Source organism: Marmota monax, unplaced genomic scaffold (assembly GCF_021218885.2).
Source record: "Marmota monax isolate L192 unplaced genomic scaffold, Marmota_monax_Labrador192_F-V1.1 WCK01_AAM20220418_F8-fsc00147, whole genome shotgun sequence".
Taxonomy (NCBI): Eukaryota; Metazoa; Chordata; class Mammalia; order Rodentia; family Sciuridae; genus Marmota; species Marmota monax.
In genome coordinates, this window is record NW_026693552.1 from 3,329,824 (window position 1) to 3,352,144 (window position 22,321).

The window sequence follows — 22,321 nt, forward strand, 5'->3', positions numbered from 1 at the left end:
CAGTCATAATTATTTTACTAACACTACATAAATTGACTCGATTTTATTTTTAGATTAGTAATTTGTGGTAGTTTTTATTGCAAAACCAAAAAAGGGTAAATTATATCTCATACATATTTTCAGGTATCCATCAGTTATGTGGCACTCTAGTTGTGTGTGAGGAGGGGTACTCAAAGTGAACCCAGGGATCCTTTACCACTGAAATACATCTCCAACCTTTTAAAATTTTTATTTTGAGTTATGGTCTCACTAAGTCATAGAGGCTGGCCCTGAATTTGTAATCCTCTCACCTCAGACTCCTGAGTAGCTAAGGCTATAAGTATGCACAACCACACCCAGCTGTATCAGAGACAAACATTTAAAAAAAAATTAAATACAACATGTTTCTCCTTCTGGCCTGGCATTTATGTTAAATGCTGTTCCTCTTTTCCACAAGTTTAACTAAAATAAATATTAGAGAACTCTAGTTTCTTATACATAAATTTATTTTTTTAACACAAACTATATTCTCTCAGATAAATAGCCTTTCTTCCTAAGACACTGGTTAAAAGTATATAAAGAGAATATAACCTGAAACTTCTCTGTATGTACTTGCAAAACATGCTGTTTGAATTCAGGCACATCATTTAGGTCCTAGAGTACATCTAAACCCCAGGTTCCTCTAGGCTTAAATGATACACTTACCTCCCTGACTTCCTATGAGGAATAAACCCTGTGCATGAATGTATCTATCCAGTGCTTAGCTCTCAGTAAATGAAAGCATCTTTTGTCCTTTAATTTGTTGAGTTTACTTGTTACTACTCCCTGAGTTCCTGGCAATTTACTGAAGAAATTAGGTTCTATGTTCCACTGGACATATAGTCTATCCCTTTGCTGTCTGCATCCCCATCTAGAAAAAATGAATCGGATATAGTCCAAGTTTTTTAATATTTCAAAACTTTTTTTAAGAACAGGGACATAAAGAATATTTACTCACAGAAGAAATAGATAATGCCCTGGAATAAGACAGTTTGAGTTTTGAATATCGAATGTATTTCATACTAACTGAGAGACATTGGATCAATGTCTAATCCCCCCCTAAGCCTCAGATCATCTCAATAAACAAAGATAATAATATTTATCTATCTTATAAGTTTTACTTGAAGATTGAATGACACAATGCTACGATTCAAGGGCTTTTCAATAAATAATAGTTATTATATTATGTTAATACTATAATCCCTATCATTACCCATTACCATGCCATCATTATCTTTTTATTACTTTAATTTTAGAATAGAGAGGTTTGGGGAAAAATGAAAGTTTACTGTGGGTTTAGTAAAATCATTGTTTAAGCATTTTATATATTCTAATGTTCAAAAACTGTGAGCTATAAAGCAAGCACAGGTTTTTCCTTTTACTTACTTTGGAGTGATTTTATCTGAAAAATATTTAAACTTGTTATATATTTAATAGAAATTGTTGAACATGTAAAAATTTCGAGGCCCTATAGCTATGGAAAAAAAAATCTTTGATCTTATGGAATTTATAGTTTAAAAGGGAGTTGGGTTAGAAAATCTGTATTAGTTAGCTTTTTCCATTAAAAAAAAAATATCCCCAACAAGTGATTTAAAACAACAAACAGATACTATCCCATGATTCTGTAGACTGGCTAGGAGATTCTTCTGGTCTGGATTGGTTTGGTTTCCAGTGGATGGTCTATGATGGACTCACTCAAATGTGGGGAAGGTGAATAGAGTCCTTCCTGGGCAGTGGAGATAAGGTGGCTGAGGGCCTTTGGTTATGCAACACAATTGCCTGAGTTCTTACACATTCCAGGAGTTGCAGGGTTTCCACATGTAGTGAGACAAAGCAAGACCCAGGAGCAAACAATTTGCAACTCTGCTTACATTGTTTGCATGCCCATGCAAATGACTTGGCAATCCCAGAACTAGTAGAGTCCTCAATCTACTACATAACCTGTTGACTTTACAGTCAAAGCTGGGGGTTCTTAGAGAGGACAAGTAGAATTAGAATGGGCTGGAAGAGGCTGTATGACAAGAACACCTGCTTCCTAACAGGGATGTGGTGATGCAAAGTCATCAGGGGAGATCACATTTAGTGTGAGGAAGAAGGAGAAAGGGACTTTCCAAACAGATGGGAAAAATACCAGAAGGAATTGAAGACTCTAATAAGGACTGATAATGATTTCCTGAAGGCTTTGGGAGTTGGGAAGCTATGCTAAGTGAGATAAGTTTAGGACATCAGAGGCCAGATGGGAAGAAGTAACAAGGGATTCCAGGTTTATTTTGGAAGCCAACATAAAAGGGGGAAATGTGTAAAATGAAATTATGTTTTTCACAAGCATCCTTGTTAATGTAGATATCAAAATGCAATGCTGTGTTTTGCCATATCTGGTGCTAAGCAGAGAAAGTTATTTGAAAACCAGACAAACTGAGTCATGCCAAGTATGTCAGGCCCTTAGTGGATACAACAAAATTGAAGCTTTTTTCTGGAACAAAGCATGTTGTCGAGACCAGCTGTGTGCCAGGTTGTGATATGTCCAATCCGGAGTGATAATCTTTATGCCTCAGTAAGATACCACAGACTCTGCACCTGTCTAGCACTTGAAGGTTCACACTTTTACCCTCAGTGAATTATTCAGTGTATTTCTTCTTCTAAGTGTGTGCTCACTTGAATGACAAATAAATTTAGTTTTAGTATTAGTCAGGGTTCTGAAAAAGAACATAACCAGTGTAAACACATATATATATATATATATATATATATATATATATATATATATATATATATATAGAATTAAATTTTATGGAGTGCCTAACATGAGCTGGGGACTGTGCTAGGAGATTTTTTTCTTATTTCATTATGACAATAAGAGCTGCCAAATTTTGTAGTTTTACTACCATTTAAGTAGTTTCTTCACATACATATCACCAATTGTTACAGTTCAGTAAGAAGAGTTTTTGTCTCCACTTAAGAGAAGGAAACATGTGAATCTTCAGGGAAAAGAAATAATTTGCCCTAAGTCACATCACTAATACATACCAAGTCCTCTGACTCCATAGTTTGTTCTGTAGAGAACAAATATATATATATATATATATATATATATATTATACACACATATAGATAGATAGATAGAAGATAGATAGATAGATAGATATGTGTGTATATAAAATTTTATATGTATAATTTATAAGGGTGATCCATTTGATTATCTTATATGATCAGATGTTGGATAGTCCCGCAAAAGTCCATCTGCAGGCTGGAGAGCTGAGAAACCAGCTCAGTCTAAGAAGCTGGGAGGCTCAGAACAAGAGGAACCAATAATGTAGCCCCAATTTGAGCCTGAAAGCTCTATGTTGTAAGTCCAATTTGAAAGGCTGAAGAATCCACAGTCTGACATCCACAGGTGACTGTGGCAGCAAAAACAACCACTCATGAAGGGTCAAGAGTGTGCATGTGAGCTTCCCTTTTCTGCCTTTTCAATTCAAGTGGATGCTGCTGCCTACATTCAGTGTGGGTCTCCCTACTCACTTCACCGACCCACATACTGATCTTCTCTGGAAATACCCTTAAGGACATACCCAGAAATATGCTTTACTAAAATTCTAGGAATCTCTCAATCTAGTCAAACTGACAACCAAGATTAGCCATCACTGTTTTTAAAAATTATCTATGAGGGTCTTATTTACTTGCTTAGGTGGTTATAGTGCAAGAGATGGTAGGGACTTAGGGAGTGTTGTGGGTGGGAGGTCTTTCCAAGAGCGTGCAGAGCTCTGCTAAAGACATGTGAGGGCCATATGGGAAGGCCTGGAGCATCCAGACTGCTAGACCTCACACCTAACATCCAGAGGACAATTATATCATTTTATAAAGGGTTACATGTGTCCTAGCATCAACAAAATGTTCCATGTAGCTATATATTTATATACAGGCAAAGTATAAATTCCCCAAATGTATTTGTGTCTACATTTAGATATAGTTGTATAAATATTCTTATATTGCCTTGATAAGAAAATCTAGATTTATCATCTATGAATATGTTTAATATTCCTTGTACCTATTTGCCTGCATAAATTGCTCTTTCCTGTTGTGTTTGAATAGATGACTTGCAGTTTAACAGTTTCACTGTTTTTTAAAATAATTCTTATGAAATGTCCCTGATAGACTAAAAATTTGGTAATAAGTTCATGACTAGCCTATCCATAAACTTCATGTTGTTAAAAGTCTTTATCTTACTTTTCAGACTTTATCCTTTTACTTTAAGGAGTCCTCATTTGTAGTTTGTCATTATGCAGAAGGCACCCCATACCCTTGATCAAGAGGAGAAAGGTTAAGCTTCACTTTCTAAATCAGGACCTGAAGGAACTTGATAAGAGACAGCCAAAGTCAGGGATCATTAATCACTATCATGCAAGAAAAATTGAAAAAATTATCAAGAAATGCAGTATTGTCATTCGGGGACTTTCCCTCTTCTCTTTCAAAATTTGAACAACACAAGTTAAAAACATTAAGTTTAAAAGTATTTGGTTATTAAAGGCTATTGTTGAAAATTTATATTTAAAATGATAGTCCTAGGTAGTACTAATCTTTATGTTATTAATAAGCAGAAAAACTAGAGACACACAAGGACTTGCAAATTGTTTTTTTCAGACAAACTAGAGACACATAAGGACTTGAAAATCTGGAATTTCCTTACATCCCTCATTATGTACACACATTGCTTCCTATCCCTATCCCCCAATTTCCAAAAACACATAATTAACCATCAAACTATTTCAAATATTTCTACAACATTTTTCATATATGTTTAGGTTCTAAGATAAACAACCATTTATTCTTTTGTGTGTGTATATGTGTGTGTGTGTGTGTGTGTATTTACTAAATTAAGGGATGGATTATAAGGGGCTTCACAATCAGACAAGGATGAGACTATATATGGGGACAAAAGAGGAAAGATAGGAATCTGTGGGTCTAGTGGAAAAAAAGCAAGAGTGAGAGGAAAAGAAAAAGATTTAAGTGAATTTTGAAAAGTGAAATTGCACCAAATGCTGGACATATGATTCTGAAGAATTTAGGAAACCAGTAAATTATATATGGGGGATTGTTGATGGTATAGTACAGATGTGATCAGATATGCAGAGTGTATGGATGAGAATTGGGAAAACACATTAATGATTTTTTTTGCTTATGAACAAGAAACTCTAAATAACATGTACTTAATCTAGATCTATAGACAGAAAACCACTGTCTGATTACAAAGAAGATGAGAAGCACCAAATATTGATAGTGGCATTGTGTAGTTATAAGCAAATGCACAAAATTTTAATAGGGAGATGACAGTTTTTGATAATTGGGAAGAAATCAAAGAGTTGAATTATCACTTTGCAAATAAATGCTTCCTATGATTTTCAAATTACTTGTGGAAAGGCTCTAAAATATCCTTCATATTATTTGCATGTATTCTAATTATCCATTTTAGGGTTCAAGTCAGTTTTAAGCCCAGAGGACATGACTTGAAAACTTCCAAAGCATGAAAGAGAGTATCAAGAATTACTGTTGGACATTGTTTATCTCTTCCAATCCTGCTTTCTTAAAAATTACCATTGAAACCTAACAAAGAATTTCATTTCTTTTATCCAAATGCCTTGATGGGTAATCTCATTGAGTTATTTTGTATTACACCTGGTTAACTGAATTATTTTATAAACACAAGTGAAATAATTCTATTCATAATTATTATTGGGAACTTGTATAAATTATATAAACAAATGGAAACTTAAGAGAGACTTAAACTACCACACAATTACCTTAGACTTTGCAAATTGCCTTCTGTTAAATATAGGAAAATAATATGAGGGCAAAAACTTCTTAAAGAAGACTTTAAAAGTACAAGCTTTATAAGGATGGGTATGATGGATTTGACTACATCAAAATTAATTATATGTATTGAACAAAGAATTCTATAGACAAATTTGACAGATAATGATAGAAATGAAAGATATTTACAATATTGAAACTGACAAGATATTAATACGTAGACTATAAAATGATCTCTTACACAACACCAAAAAGAGTGTAGATGCAAGAAGAAAATGAGCAAAAGAGGTGAATAAGAGTGTAAAGAAAGAAAAGCCTGAATAGCTAAATATGTATGTTAAGAATTGTTTGAACTTATTATAAAACTGCAAAGTAAAGGTAGAGGAATGAATTAAACAATTTGAAAAATTACTTCAAAATATGACAAATATTGGAAAAATAGATGTAGATCTATATGCTCTAAAGTCCTGTTTCACAATTGGCTCAGGAACGTTCTCACAGGAGTCCTTAAGGGGGCATTGGAAATATGCTCACTGTAGTGTTATTTGTGGTACTGCGAGGTGGTCACCAACACTAGGCATCGATCATCATATTAATTGATCAGTAAAGGGCTAAAAATATGTAATATTGACTAATTAGCAGAAGGAAGCAGAATATACTCATTCATAGAACAATATAAATGTCAAAGATGACAAGTGATAAAAGTAGATAACAAAAATATGACATATTAACCTTTGAGGCCATACTTCCATTTCCCCCAAACACTACAAGTGGTATAGGATCTATTCACATATGAGGATAAGTATGAAATACATTGCTGTGGTTATTTATGGGGAAGTAGTATGATAGTGGAGTTAAGGAAGAGACAAACCTCAAACTAAAATGAATAAAATAAGAACCAATGAGGTGCCTGTGACACGCCTATTATAAGTAATATGCTGTGAATAGAGTGTAGGAAGAATTCAAATAGTGTTCCTCAGGGTCAAATACTTGATTTTTATGAAGAATTTTTCAAAATGTCTGATCAGATGTCAATCAATAAATTGATAAATCATGAAAGTATAAAGTATACAAAATTAGCTTAAAACTTATTAGAGTCTCTAAAGGACTTAACAAAAAAGAATGTCACATTTTCTAATGCAATAATTTGAACAACCTATGTTTTCACTGTGACTGATCTCTAACATTCACTAAATCATGCAGGAAAAAGAGGTTTTAAATCATAATCTATTTAAGCCACTGGGTATATTAGCAAATGGACTTCATAACTAAGTATAAATTTTTAAAAAGACTGCCTCTTAGAAACATTAAAATTTGAACTGAAACTAGATGACCAGTGATAAACAAATAAAGTTATACCAAGTATAGTTAAAAGTTAAATGGAAAACTTAATACGTATATTGTAATTTTCACAGAACCTAAGGGAATCTCTCTCTCTCTCTCTCTCTCTCTCTCTCTCTCTCTCTCTCTCTCTCTCTCTCTCTCTCTCTCTCTCTCCCCTCTCCTTAAAAGGCAGTGAAGTTCATACACATTCACTTAGAGATATAATCAATATTTATTGTTAATACTCCTTTTATTTTGTTTCTAAATCTTCTAAGTATTCACTATAATGAGATTTTAAGTAACTGCCTAGGGCAATACAGATTTTGTCATAAATAAAAAATTAGCTATGGCAAAAAGAACAGCATATTAGCATGCATTGGGTAACTGCTCCAGTTTTTCTTAACCTGAACAAAGCTTAAGTCTCTGCCATTATCATATATTTTGCATTCCACTAAATTTCTGCTGGGTACTGTTTTCTCTCTGATAAATGAGGTTTTTAATATTTTCAAGTTAGATTGACTTTTTCTTTTTTCCTCCTAAGCCATTCTAAAAAAGACAGCTATAGTAGGTTATAGTTAATTGATATCCTAAATAACTATTTTCCAGTATAGGTATCAGAGGTCGTTTCTTTTTCTTTTTTTTTTTTTAAAAAAAAAAAACAACTTTGCCTAAACATTATTTCAAGATGGTACAAATAAACCTGAGATCTTTGACTCTTTCCTTATTTCATTTTTCTTCTTCACTTAGAGTGTAAAGTCAATAATATCATAGGGTCATATAGTGATATCACCCCTAAATCCGTAGTTTATATCCTGTTCAACTCCCATTATCTGGTTCTTCCTATTTCTTGATCATGGAGACATCTTCTAGGGCTTTCTCATGGCTTGTCTTCAGAGCTCGTTTCATTTATATTTTAATGTTCCATGGCACATATTACATCATATTCTCTAATTATTTGGTAAATTCTCTACGGCAGAAATCATGTCTTATTTATTTTTGAATCCTAACATGTAGCAAAGTTTCAAGCACATAGAAAATATTCTTTCAAAATCTGGACAACAAATGATCATCATAATACCAGAGACTATGTCTGTAGTGAAATGGTGTGATTATTAAATATAAAGTACCAATCTACATGTTTTATTTCTCACTCACTGCTAGTATTATTTTGTCCAGTCTATTCCATTGACATTTTTTTTTCTTTTCCAGAATAAAATGCAATGTGACATTGGCTATTTTGAATTACAGAAGGTAATTGATCATGTACATTTTCAGCAGGAAATGACCTTACTGCTTAATTTGGGTGATTCCTGTAATACAGCTCTATACAGGAACAGAAAATTAGCAGGCTATAGAAGCAACATAGCTTACGCCAGGTAATGAAGGATTAACTACAAGAATCACCACAGTAAAAGGATATTCTGCCGTAGCTTTGGCTGCTGTTGTACCTCTCGTTTTTTTTTTTTTTTATGTGTTTTTAAACATGAGTTTTACCTGGCTCTCTTAAATCAATGAGCTCTTTGGAAAGCTGTCTATTTAGGAAAAAATGTATCACACTGTGCACTTGCCTTCTATTCATTTTTATTGTCCCAGTCATACTGGAATGACCTCATTTGTCCACTCTAATTTGGTCACCTCTTTCAACATGCTTCATATTCTAAAGAGCTAAATCTCATGCAAGTGCTACAAGACTATAGCAATTTTATGTAAATTACAATGAAATTGGGTAACATTTTCTCACTGTCCATAAATGGCCTCTTTTCTCAAATATATACAGATATTAATTTGTCTTCCTGGGCCCCTCTCCCCATAATTGAGAACAGTCATACTGAGGTCCCCAGCATCACTTAAATCTAGTTGGCAATATCATTCTGCAGTCAATGTATGAGTTGATGAATTTTTTAAAAAAATACAACCATGTGGTTTTATGTTTTTATCTCATTCATCATATACTCCCTTTGACAAGTTGATCATTTACTAACAAAACATTAAACTGAGAAATTGCAATACCTACAAATGAGGAGTAGGAGGTGTGAAGTGAATTCAGCAGGATTTCCTTTTATGAATCTTGAACTTCACTTTAATGAATGGAGGTTGATTTTCACTTACTGGTTAGGAATGGTTATGTCTGTAGTGAAATGGCGTGATTGTTAAATATAAAGTACCAACTACATGTTTTATTTTTCATTCACTGCTAGTGTTATTTTGTCCAGTCTATTCCATTGGAATGTTAATTATAACTTATGTAATTCTAATGCTTGAAATCCCTTGGCATGTCAAATTCTCAAGCTACTGGAATATATTGTTTATAATCTGGACCAAGTATGTTAATCAGAGTTTACTGAATTCATTCCATGGTACTTTAAATATAAATAAACCTTTGGAAATGTCTCTTTCCTTTCTCCTTAGAATATTTCCTCTGATGTTGATAGATTTCTACCAATTCAAATCTTAACCTCAAGAACATTCTTATGTTAATGTGTGCTTATCATAACTTCTATTATACTATGTTACTTGAGGGGAAGCTTTTCTATGCTCTTTACACTTTGTCTACTGAAATATTAAGCAGAGGGTTTTGAAATAGTTGGTGCTCAGGGTTAGCATGAGTGGACCTAATTTGTCTTCATCAAAACAACAGTCTTATACATTGTGACACATAGTGCAGAGTTACTATCTCCTTTGAAGAAAAACTGTATTCCTCAATTCATATGTAAGACAACGTTAGCCAAAGAACAAAAATATAGAATTAAGTGAAAGTAATTGTGTATAGAGAGTTAACTTGCAAATAAATAATATAGTATTATTATTTAATTTCATGATTTCAATTGGTAGGAAAAGACAGGCTAAGGAAATAATGTAGGTATATAAATTTCCCATATAAATGGACAAACTGAAAGACAATTAAAAAGGTTGATAAGAGTTTGTATATTTAAAAAGGTAGTTTAAACTAATGATAAATTTGGATAAAATGATGAAATTAATATCTGAATTCATTTGGTATTAATTATTGTGAGCGCTCTGCTTCAGATATTTAATTATGTATCCAATAAAGACCTTTTTTAATGTTTTTAATAAACTAAGTCCTTTGATAGGGTCCAGAGACACCAAGTTGAATGAGACTCAAAGCTTCCTTCAATATTGCCTCACACCATAGTAAAGTGAAATATAATCACATTGAAGACCTTTATATTTTTAAAAATCCAAATAAAAAGCAACAAATACTAAATATGCTTTTAAAATGTCATTTTTCCCTTCAACATCTTCTAGGTCTATTAAACTGATAGAGATGGTTATTAGAATATTTGCCCTAAGTTTCTCTTTTTCATGAAAAGATTCATTTGGAAAGAAAAGAGATGTATCAAAATGCTTTTTGCTGTTATTTCACATTAAACTGTGATTCATAACCCTCCTGCAGTGTCCAGATGACTGGGGGAAATAGACCTATATATTGAACACATGGGGAGTCTCCAACTGAGAATTTCCCTGAAGGAAGTGAATGTGTAGATACATTTTCCTGCTCATACCAGGGCACTCACAGAGTCATTTCATAATTGACAGTGACAGTAAGAAGGAATTCATGTGGAGGATTCTAAAAGCACTGGGACTGCCTAGAATGTGTGTACGGGTGCTTAACTTGGATAAGATGCAGAGGAGCAATTGATCTCTAGGGTGCCTGAAAGACACCTCTATAGGCAATTGAATTGGTATCATTTTGAGGTTGAAATAGAAATAAATCTAGCTAAGAAGAGAGTCTGATTTTGATTTGACTTTCTCGAACTCATTCTTGGCAATTCCAAAAGTATGAAAAATTAAAAACTATCTTTTGAAAGTGTGCTTTTTAAAAACTGATACATAAAATTGGACACATATAAGAGGCACCATGTGCTGTTTTCATATATGCATACATTGTATAATTTTCAAATTGAAATAACATGAATATGTCCTTAAACATTCATCATTTTTTTATCATGAAAACATTCAAAATCCTTTCTTCTTGAATTTTTTAAAAAATATACTACATTCATTTTTATCTATAGTCACCTTAGCACATAGTAGAACATCAGAACTTTTTTCTCCTAACTGTAATTAAGAATCCATTGATAGATCTTTCCCTGTCTCCCCACTTCCACACTCTCCAGCCTCTAGAAACCTACATTCTCTCAAATTCTATGAGATCAACATTTTTAACTTTCACATATGAGTGAGATCTTGGGGTAGTTTTTTTTTTGTGTGTGTGTCTGTGTGTGTGTGTGTGTATGTGCTTGGCTTATTTCACTTAATATAATGATTTCCAGTTCCAATCATGTTGTCACAAAATGACAGGATTTAATTCTTTTTATTGTTGACTAGTGTTCCATTGTGTATATGGATCACATTTTCTTTATCCATTCATCAGGTGATGGACAAGTTGGTTGTTTCCATTTCTTGGCTGCTGTGAATAGTGCTGGAATAAACATGGGAGTGCAGATAGCTCTTTGACATATTGATTTCATTTCCAATGTGTGTATGCATGAATATATATATATATATATATATATATATATATATATACATATTTATGTATGTGTGTGTATATATTTATAAATATATAGATCATACAGTAGTTCTATTTTGATTTTAATTTTATTAATTTATTTAATTTGTTAATACTGGAAATTGAACCCAGGGATACTTTACCATTAAGCTACATCTCTAGGCCTTTTTAGTTTTTATTTTGAGATGGGGTCTTGTCCTCCTGCCTCAGCCTCCTGAGTTGCTGTGATTATAGGCATGCATTACTGTGCCCAGTTGGTAGATCTATTTTTAATTTTTGAAGAACATATATTCTGTTTTCCACAATGAGTATACTAATTTATGTCCCCATCAACAATGCACAAGACTTTCCTTTTCTCAACACCCTCACCAGCATATTTTATCTCTAGTCTTGTTGATAAATAGCCATTATTACTGGAATGAGGTGATATTTCATTGAGGTTTGAATTTATATTTATTTGATGATTAGTAATGTTGAACATTTCTCATATATCTGGTCTTCTCTTAAGAATGTCTGTTTAGACCTACTATCCATGTTTTAATCAAACTGTTTTCATTGAATTATGAGTTCTTTACATGTTCTGCTATTAACCCCTTGATATACATACAGTTTGCAAATGTTTTCTCTCAAATGTAGTTGTCCTTCTCTTTACTTTTTTTATGTATTAAGCAATATCTTATGTACTTATACAGGATTAACTCTTTCAATACTTATGTAAGTCTTGGGGAGGTAGGTATAATTATTTCCACTTTATATATACATTGAAATAAAGCTCAGTTAAGTTAGTAAATAGAACCTTTACAAAACTAGATACATTTCTAGTGTAATATATTAATAATCAGGAAATAAAGAACTGTGGAGAAGAATAATGAGTAGACATTATTTAATTCTTAGTTATACCATGATATGTTATAAAGATTATTTATTCCCACAAGAAGGTAATATTCTTCAAAAACATGCCAGATATACAATTATTATCAGCCAATGAATTTCCCACTGGGAAATTTTATAGTATTATGAATCATTTTCTCACTTTATATTTATAGATTTTCATTCAATTAGCCAAAGTAATACAACAAAAACTGGGAGAACATCTGTAAGTTAGAGTTAGAAATCATAAGGATATTTTAGGCTCAATGGGTAAGTAAATTCTAGTATAGATTGCTAGAGACATTTATAAAATTTTGCATATAATATATATATGAGAAAATGAGAATTTCTGGCAATGCTTTACATATAATTCTAGAAGATTATAGAGATAATAGAAGATCACTTGATTTTCCTCTAAAGCACTGTTTGATTCTATTGTGGTATATTCTCCAGGATTATAAACCTCTTAGTAAATATTTTTATGTGTTGTATACTATTCACAAATTCTTAATTACATTTTGCACATATTAATCTAAATGCATTGTTCTACTTTGTTTTATATGCTGTTAGTTATTTTAAGACTTATAAAATTATGATATAAGTTAATATAAGTTCCAAATATTGCATTACTTTAATGACACAGGCAGAAGTAGTATAATATATTGCAAATGGAGACTGATTTTTAGGGTAGGCGTATGAAATTAGCATTTCAGTAACATTCAGAATATATCTTAATTAGTTATTCACTGTGTTCTCTTTTTTTCCAGCATCATGGGTTTATTAAGGTTTTACTTGGCTTCAAAAATACCTCTTATTTAAATAAATGGAAACTTAAACAACTCTTGTGCATTTTCTCTATCAGTGGTTTAAAAATATTTTAGAAACAGAATCACTTTTGAGGAAAAATCTTATTCAGAATATTAGTTTGTTATTTGGGGAAAAAAAAGCAATACATTTAAATTTGGCATGATATAGTACATGATGTTTCACTATAATATGAAGTAATGTCATGGTGGAATATAATTGATATTAAGTAGATTCACCCTGAATACATCACATGCACTTCTAAATATTTCCCATTGCATTGTGTTTTCATGTTTGAGATATATATGTACATATAAATATTTTTAGTCATATTTCAAGGAATATTAAGTGCACTTTGCACACTTAGATTTAAACTGTTGTTACAAATTCTATAGCAAGCTGAGATATTTTGCTATGAAAGCATTTTTTTCCACCAAATAAGTCCTCTTAAAACATAAACATTTTCTTCATGTAGTAACCGCTCCCACCAATGATACTCTCTCTCTATATATGAAAAAAATTAAGAGCCAAAATTATTTATAAACTGTTTCCTCTATTTTATCAGCACAGATGTTTTAATGTGCTTTGCTAGTTATTACTCTGGTGATCCACGTACTTGGCCTCAGTAAACAGTCTACATCTTTAAAAATGCCCAAATTTATAGGTGACCACAGCTTTGTCTAGAGTGTATAACAAAGTAAGACATAGTTGTCTGTGTTTTTAACTTTGCATATATTACACTGAGCAAAACATGTTTAAGAAATTTGAAACAGTTATCTACAAATACAGGGATGGTAGCATTATTAATTTGTACTTAGGCATCTCTTCTCTGGAAAAAGCAAGGGAAGCAGCATAACCTTGGCTTGGAGATACTATTTAATGAATGTACTTTGGTTATCTTTAAAAACAACAATAAGAAATTTTATCAAGCTGGGTATGGTGGTATATGCCTGTAATCCTAGCTACTTGAGAAGCTCAAGCAAGAAGTATCTCAAGTTGAAGGCCAGCCTGGGCATCTTAGCAAGACCTGGTCTCAAAATAAAAAAAAAAAAAAAAAAAAAAATAGAAAGAGAAATGGCAGTGATTCAATTCTCAGTATTACTGAGGGGGAAAAAAACAAATACTTTTTTTTAAATCAGAAATCATTGATGTGCTCTTTCCCTCACTTGGGTTGGAGTCTTGTCTCAAAAAATAGAAAGGGAAGGGGAAATGGTTCAATCCTTAGTACCACTGAGGGGGAAAACAAGCAAACAAACCTTTTTTATCATAAATTATTGATGTGTCCTTCTCCTCACTTGGGTTAGAGAAGTGGTGACTACTCATCTTACCTATGGTATTTAGCATTAAAAGTTACTGAAGCCTGGGCGTGAAGCACACCTGTGATCCCAATGGCTCCAGAGGCTGAGACAGGAGGATCACAAGTTCAAAGCCAGCCTCAGAAATGGTGAGGCATTAAGCAACTCAGTGAGACCCTGTGACTAAATAAAATACAAAATAGGGCTGGGGATGTGGCTCAGTGGTCGAGTGACCCTGAGTTCAATCCCCAGTACCCCCCCCCCCCAAAAAAAAGTTATTAGAGCTATGGAAAGGGAGAAAACACGTGGTGATAAGTAATCTACTTAGCATGGAAAAGCTGATTGTCCTCATTAAATTATATAAGAAAAGAATTGTATGTGAGTATGAAAGAGAAGAATTGTATGCAAGTATATAAAGAAGAATCGCTCCTGAAATGCAGCAGAATCCAGACACTAATACTAATATTCTTTCTTTGTAAAACAGAAAAGATATTCACTAAAAAAGTAAATATTTTAAAAAATAGTGTTTTTGTTTTTGTTTTGTTTTTTTGGTGCTAAGGTGTCTTCTTCATTCTGGAACTTCTATTTCCAACTAAACTGAATGAGATCTTCATTTTATTTCCTGAGATATTAAAGGTAAGGAGCAATTCTGAAAAAGTTTGCAAATTATCCCATTGACTTATTACTACCTATATTCATTTATAAATATTTACAAATAAATGTTTATTATATACGTATGTACATATATATGTGTGTACTTATATATGTGTGGCCTTTTTTATATCATTGTTTTAAACATTTATTGAGCACATTCTTTTTGAAACATGTAAAGTCCTGGGAGGGAGTGGAGAGTTATATAACATAATCCCTGTGCTCAAAGATTTGTCACATTTGTTGGAGAAATAAAGCTTACATGGCAGGTACAAATTTCAGGCCATGCCAAAAAGGGAAACTACTTTTTCCAATTTTCTTTGCTGTTTCATCTCTTCCTAACACTAAATCTATTTTGAGAGAGACATTTAATCTTAGACTAAACTTGTCCTCCCTACTGCCCTCAGTTACTCAGAAAGCTTATACAATATCAATGAGTAGTCAGAAAGAGATTAATGTTGAATACTGTAAAGTTATCTGATGTTATTTTCAGGGAAGTATTTTGTCCAGTGTCTGTTGATTTTTTCTGTTGTTGTTATTATGATTTGTGGGCTCTTATTAAAATACAGATTAGGTTGAATGGACTTGGGCCAGAGCCCTGAATTTTTTGCATTTCTAACAATCTCCCATGAGAAACTTCTGATGTTGTTCTGGGTAGAGATTATGCTGAGTAGTCTATGAGGAATAATTCTCATACTAATCCCCTGACATCAGTTGATGATAGCTTGTATTCTGTCTGCTTCTCTTGAACACAAGATGGATTCTAATATGAGACTTTCCTCAATGGCATGTACTTTCCCTTCAAAAGGAACAAATAAGAAAAGTTGTCCCATGCTATGGAAAAAAAACTTTTCATAGGCATGTATATGCTGAATAGGTATCTGTAATCTGTTGTCCTCATACTATATTGTTTGAGATGTTTTGATATCCAGTTTTATTGAAGGGAGTCCAAAAAACATCTACTCTAAAACCATTTCATCCCCTTCAAATTTTTAAGCAAATAAATGGACAAGTATAGGGTATCCTCTTTAGAACCTCACAGTAGTATATATTTATTACTCTTAAAATTATTTACAACTAGGGAATTTAATCTCTCCTTGGATAGTTGGTAAATGGGGTGGAAGGAACTGGATTCCTAGGTATTTTTACCATCTATTTGTTTGTCCCAGGTCCTTCGTCTTAGAGGCTCATAAACAAATAACTAAATTTTTTTGTTCTATATGACTAATTGTATTTTCCATCATGTAAGCAAGATAGTAAAATAATATTATTTTAAATGGGAAAGGAGTAAAAAGATAAATTATCAGAAATAAAATTAAAACACATTTACTAATTCCTTACCTGCACAATGGCAAGACTAGATGCTCAAAAAACTCTATCTTGGTACTGGATAAATTTTAAAATGTATTTTAATTTATGGCTGGACTTATGGGAAAGTAAAGAAATCATTCAGGAATCAAAAAAGACCCAACACCATAAACCTACAGGAATGGAATATGATAATGGATCTGGACACCTAACACCTTTAATACATAGAGCTGTAAGTGTCTGAGTGGGTCTCCAAATAGAGGTCCTGCCAAGAATTTCCCCCTGGGAATTTCTTAATTGACTCATATTTATTTGAGATGAGAGTTGGAATGCAAATAATTTGTATAAAAACACACTCTTAATCTAAATTCAAAGCATTTTTGCAAAGTTAATAAAAACTAAAATAATCTCACCAAAGATGAACAACATCAAAGAAGAAAAAAATAAAAAAGAAAGAAAATCACAAAAAAATAAAAAAGAAGATTTTAGGTATATGAATTTGTAGGTATAAACTGTATATAAACAGACATGAAAAATCTGAGGTGAAAAGGACAAATTACTTAAAAATATGAAAACTAAAGAAAACTTGTGAAATTCAAATGGGCCTATCACAAAGAAAGGAATTAAATCAATAGATTAAAATCTTCTTTTAGCCATTTCCTTCTCCCATATGCAGATAAAATAACAAATTCAAATACTTTTAGAATGGAATTCTGAAAATTATCCAAGAAACTGATAATATTGGACTTCTCAAATATCTTCTTCATACAATAGAGAAAGAAGTACTTTTACCCTCCCAAGACTCCTAAAATTAAGATACTCCAGTAAAGTAGAATGTATGCTATGGAGAGCTGAAGGAATTGAACAAAGACAAGACAAAAAAAAAAAAAAGACCATGTGTGCTGCAACCAGCAAGGCCATGGAGGCAGAGCCCCACCAACCTCTTGGACAGAATATCACAGTGCCATGGGCCACACATGGTGGACATGGAGCTGAGTGGACATGACTTGTTTGCCCAGCTGGATTTTAATCTTGCTTTGGTCTCAGTCCTTCTTTCTATGCTCCTGTTTCTCCATTGTGGAATGGAAATGTTTACTTTCTGCCATTATATATTAGATAAATGTAACTCACTTTTGATCTTGGTTCACATCCAAGAGTTTTCCTTGAGTCTCAGATAAGATTTTGGACTTGGACTTTTTTGAGCAACATTGGAATTGTTAAGACTATGGGGACTCTTGTAAATGGACTAATACATTTTGCGTGGTGAGATGGGCATGGGTTTAGGGGATTATGAAGAAGAATGTTATAGTTGTATATGTGGTATCCCCCCCACCAAAGGCTCTTGTGTGAGACAATGAAAGGATGTTCAAAGGTGAAATGATGAGGAGTGTTGTGACTGAATCAATGGATAAATCCACTGATGTAGATTAATTGGGTTGGTAACTTTAGGTGGGTAGTGTGGTTGGAGGAGGTGGGTCACAGGGGGGAGCATATCTTTGGGTTTATATCTTTTCTCTTGGTGAGCAGAGCTCTCTCTGCTTCCTAGTTGCCATGTCTGATACATGCTTCTGGCATGATGTTCTGTCTCACCTTGGACTCAGAGTTATGGAGTCAGCCAACCTCAGACTGAACCTCTGAAACTGTGAGCCAAAATAAACACTTCTTACTCTTACGTTATTCCTGTCACGTCTTTTAGTCACAGCAATAAAATGTAACCAAAACAATATATTAACAAGTATAAGAAAAATGCTACATATGATTATCTCAAATAGGAAGAAAATAATTTTAAGTAAATAGATCAGAATTCATGCTAACATTCTTGGAATATCAGAAATAATTAAGGTATTAAGAAAGTATTTGACCTGAGTAGCACTGGGGAAAAAAAATCATATGGCACATTAAAAACATTCCACTTACACTCAGGAGAACCTACCTAGTGCAATAAAAGAATTTTTAAAAAGACATTAAATAGGAAAATAAGAAATCAATATTCAAATTCAATACTCCAGTGTAAGTATGTACAAAACAATAAACGAGCTTTCCTTTGATATCTATGAAGCATTCCAGGACCTTTGTGGATAACAAAATGCACAGATACTCCAAGGCTATAAAATTGTATAGTATAACCTATGCATACTTGCTAGAATTATTTAGGATGCCTAATTAAATGCAAATGTCATGTAAATACTTGTAATACTGTATTCTTTAGGTAATAATGTTAGGGACTATTCTGTACATATTCAGAACAGACATATTTTTTCCCCAAATATTTCCAACCACATTGGTTGAATCCTGAGTTGTGGAACCCATAGCAGGTTAACTGTATATTAACAATGTGTATATAGACACACACACACACACACACAATTTACAATTGCAATTCAACATATATGTTACCTGGGAACAAATTTCACAAAGTATATGAGGGTTGACTTTGTAGCAAAATACAAATATTACTAGGATTCACTAAAGTAAACATCAGTAAATGAAGAGATTAGCATGATTAGCAATATATAATAAATGTACTAATTCTTCTGAAACCTTATGATAAGTATAACTTGTATATGATAGTATTTTGGTAGACTGATTTCAAATTTACGGAAAAGAGAAAATAAAAAGGAGGAAAAACATTTATGGAGCTGAAGGTGCTGCTCAGTCTTGGATCTGTGTTTATCTCTACTACAGTGAACCTGTATTCATGCACAAATACACATATTCTTCTAAACAAGAAGAATTAGATGGAGGATATTTGTTCTTTCCAATTTCAAACCTATTATCAAGCTTTAATCATTAAGGCAACTGGTGTCAACCCAGAGTTAGAAAGAAAGAACAATGAGGCAGAATTCATATATCAGATTTCCAAAAAAATCTGATGTGTGACAGCTTTGGCATTGCAACTTGCTTTGGCATTGCAAGTTGATGAAAAAATAATTAGCTACCTAATAAATGGTGCCAGAATGACTGAATATTCATCTGGGAAAATGACTGTGGATTATTACCTTTACCCTATTATTAAACTAGATTCCAAATGCATCAGTGTCTTTAAATGTGAAACGCAAAACTCTTAACTTTTCAAAACAAAACAAAGAGAAAAGCATCCCAACTACAACAGTTGAATAAACTGATAAAATAATAAGCAACATCTAGATTCTGCTGTCTTAAAAGATCTTAGTTTCATTTTTCATTAAATATCTATGGTCTTTTAGGTTTGCAGCTGCTCTACTCCATTAAGTCACTCTGGTTTCTAGGCAAAGGTTTCATCCATTTAAAGATGCACCTTCTGGAATCTATGGATTCTTAAATTTCAGGGTCAATGAAAGAGAAGTTCATGGATACCACACATTTTCACTCTAAGGCTTCAATATAAAATCTTCTCATGGAAACTTTTTTTTTTTCCTGAAGCTAATCACACGACTTCATTTGACTGCAAGTGAGCAAGGAGGTATATACTCTTCTACAAGTTCAGAGATAAAGGATGACCAAAGGTTAATGAGCACAAGGAATGTCTACTGTAGTGATCTTGGTAGAGGACTTTACCAAGAGGACTAAGTAAGATACTTTTGTTTTGCTGAGGAACGCAGATGGGAGAACTCAAGAGAAGAGGGTTGACTGCACAGAAGGTATAGAGCTGCTCTGAAGCAGAAACTAAGATAAGAGGGGCCATTCAGGAAGGCAGTTCAATGGGGTAAGGAAGGGTAAAGCATCCGATAATGGAGGAGTGGAATTAGGTGAAGAGGAGAAGCCTAAAAATAATGTAAAGTAGTTGTCCTAATTTGTAATCTTCTCTTCTACCTCTCCAAGAAAAGTTCATTAAATATTTACAATATATGTTAATGTTTCTGAGTCAGATTTATGTCTCAAGTATATTACTGTGCTGAAATAAGCCTGAAGTCTTACATGTGCAAACTTCTTTACTAAAACAATTTTATTCACTAGGTGCTAATTTTAGTGCAAATAAATTATAACAATGTATAATACATTTTTTTGAATAGTTTGTGTGATTTATGAATAATTGACAACAAAAGGAACAATAATGCTTTAATACCATCTTTGTACCATTTTTTAAAAAGAGGAAAGAAAAGGGGAAAAAAGGCCTTTTGGAAGCATTTTTCAAGAAACAGTGTTTAGAAGTCTCTGGATATTTACATCAGTTAATGAAGTTGGACACTTATCCAACACCATATACACAATTAACTCGAAATAGATCAAAACCATCTGCTGTAATATATAACTGTTTAGGACAAACAATAATAAATAAATAGATCAAAACCCTAAATTAAGAGTTAAAATTATAACAACTGTGGAGGAGATCATTGGAGGTAAACCTTCAAACCTTCACTGCATTGGATTTATTCATGATGTCTTGGATATTGTACCCAAAACAGAGGTTAAAAAAAAAGAGCACCGCAGATAAGTTGGACTTCACCAAAACTAAAAAAGTTTATGGCTCAAGTGATACTACTACTAGAGTAAAAGGGAAAACCATGAAATGAGAGAAAATATTTGCAGTCTTATATCTGTGAGGTGTTAGCATCTAAGATATATGAAGAACATGCAAAACTCAACAGAAGCAGCAACAACAAAAACAATCTAATTAAAATCGGGCAAAAGAATTGAACAAACATTTCTCCCAAAACAATATACAAGAGGTCAGTAAGATTATGTAAAGATTTTCAATGTTAGTAATCAAGAAATGGAAATCAAAATCACAATGGAACATCATTTCACACCGATTAGCATGGCTATTATTTTAATTTTTAAAAATAAAACACCAAAACCAACAAACGAGTGTTGATGAAGATATGAAGTAATTGGAATCCTTGTGAAATATTCTTATTCTTGGGGATATAATATTGTGTAGTCACTGTGAAAAAGAGATGGCAGTTCCTCAAAACATTAATCATAGAATTACCATTTAAGCCAGCGATTTCACTTCTGGAACTATAACCAAGCAAATAGAAAGCAGAGATTCCAACAGATATTTGTACCTAAATGCTCATGGCAGTATTATTCACAATAATCAAATAGCAAAGAAAGCCAAATGTCTATTGATTTATGAATGGATAAACAAATTAGCCATATACATACGATTGAATATTATTTGGCTTTAAAAAGGAATGAGATTCTGACTAACACATACTATAATATGGATGAACCAGGAAGACAGTATGCTAAACAAATGATCAAGATATAAAATGATGTACTGTTATGACTCCACTTAAATGAGGTATGCAAAGTAGTGAAATGGGTAGAGATAGAAAGTAGAATGGTATTTCCAAGGCCTAGGGGAAGGGATTAATGGGCAGTTCTTGCTTAATAGGCTCAGAGTTTTGGTTTGCTAAAAAGAGGAAAAAGGTCTGTTGGTGAAGATGGTTGTTCAAAAAGTGAATATACCCAATTCCACTAGCTGTATATCAAGAAAAAAAGAGATTAAAATGATAAATTTTGTTATGTATATTTTACAACTAAAAGAAATGTTAGTAGATATTGTTGTACAGATAAAATCCAATGTGGACAAAATGAATTGTTTGTAGTAGGCAGGAGGCCACATTGCTGCCTTATATCTGTAAGATCCCCAATATCCTTAGAACCCCTTTCAGTTTGAATGAATTGGAGGTCATTTTTAAGTTTTAAATTCCATTGACATAGAAGTATGTTAGAGAGGACCTAGCCTTATAAAGAACTCCAAAAGGTATTTTTGAGAGTCACCCAA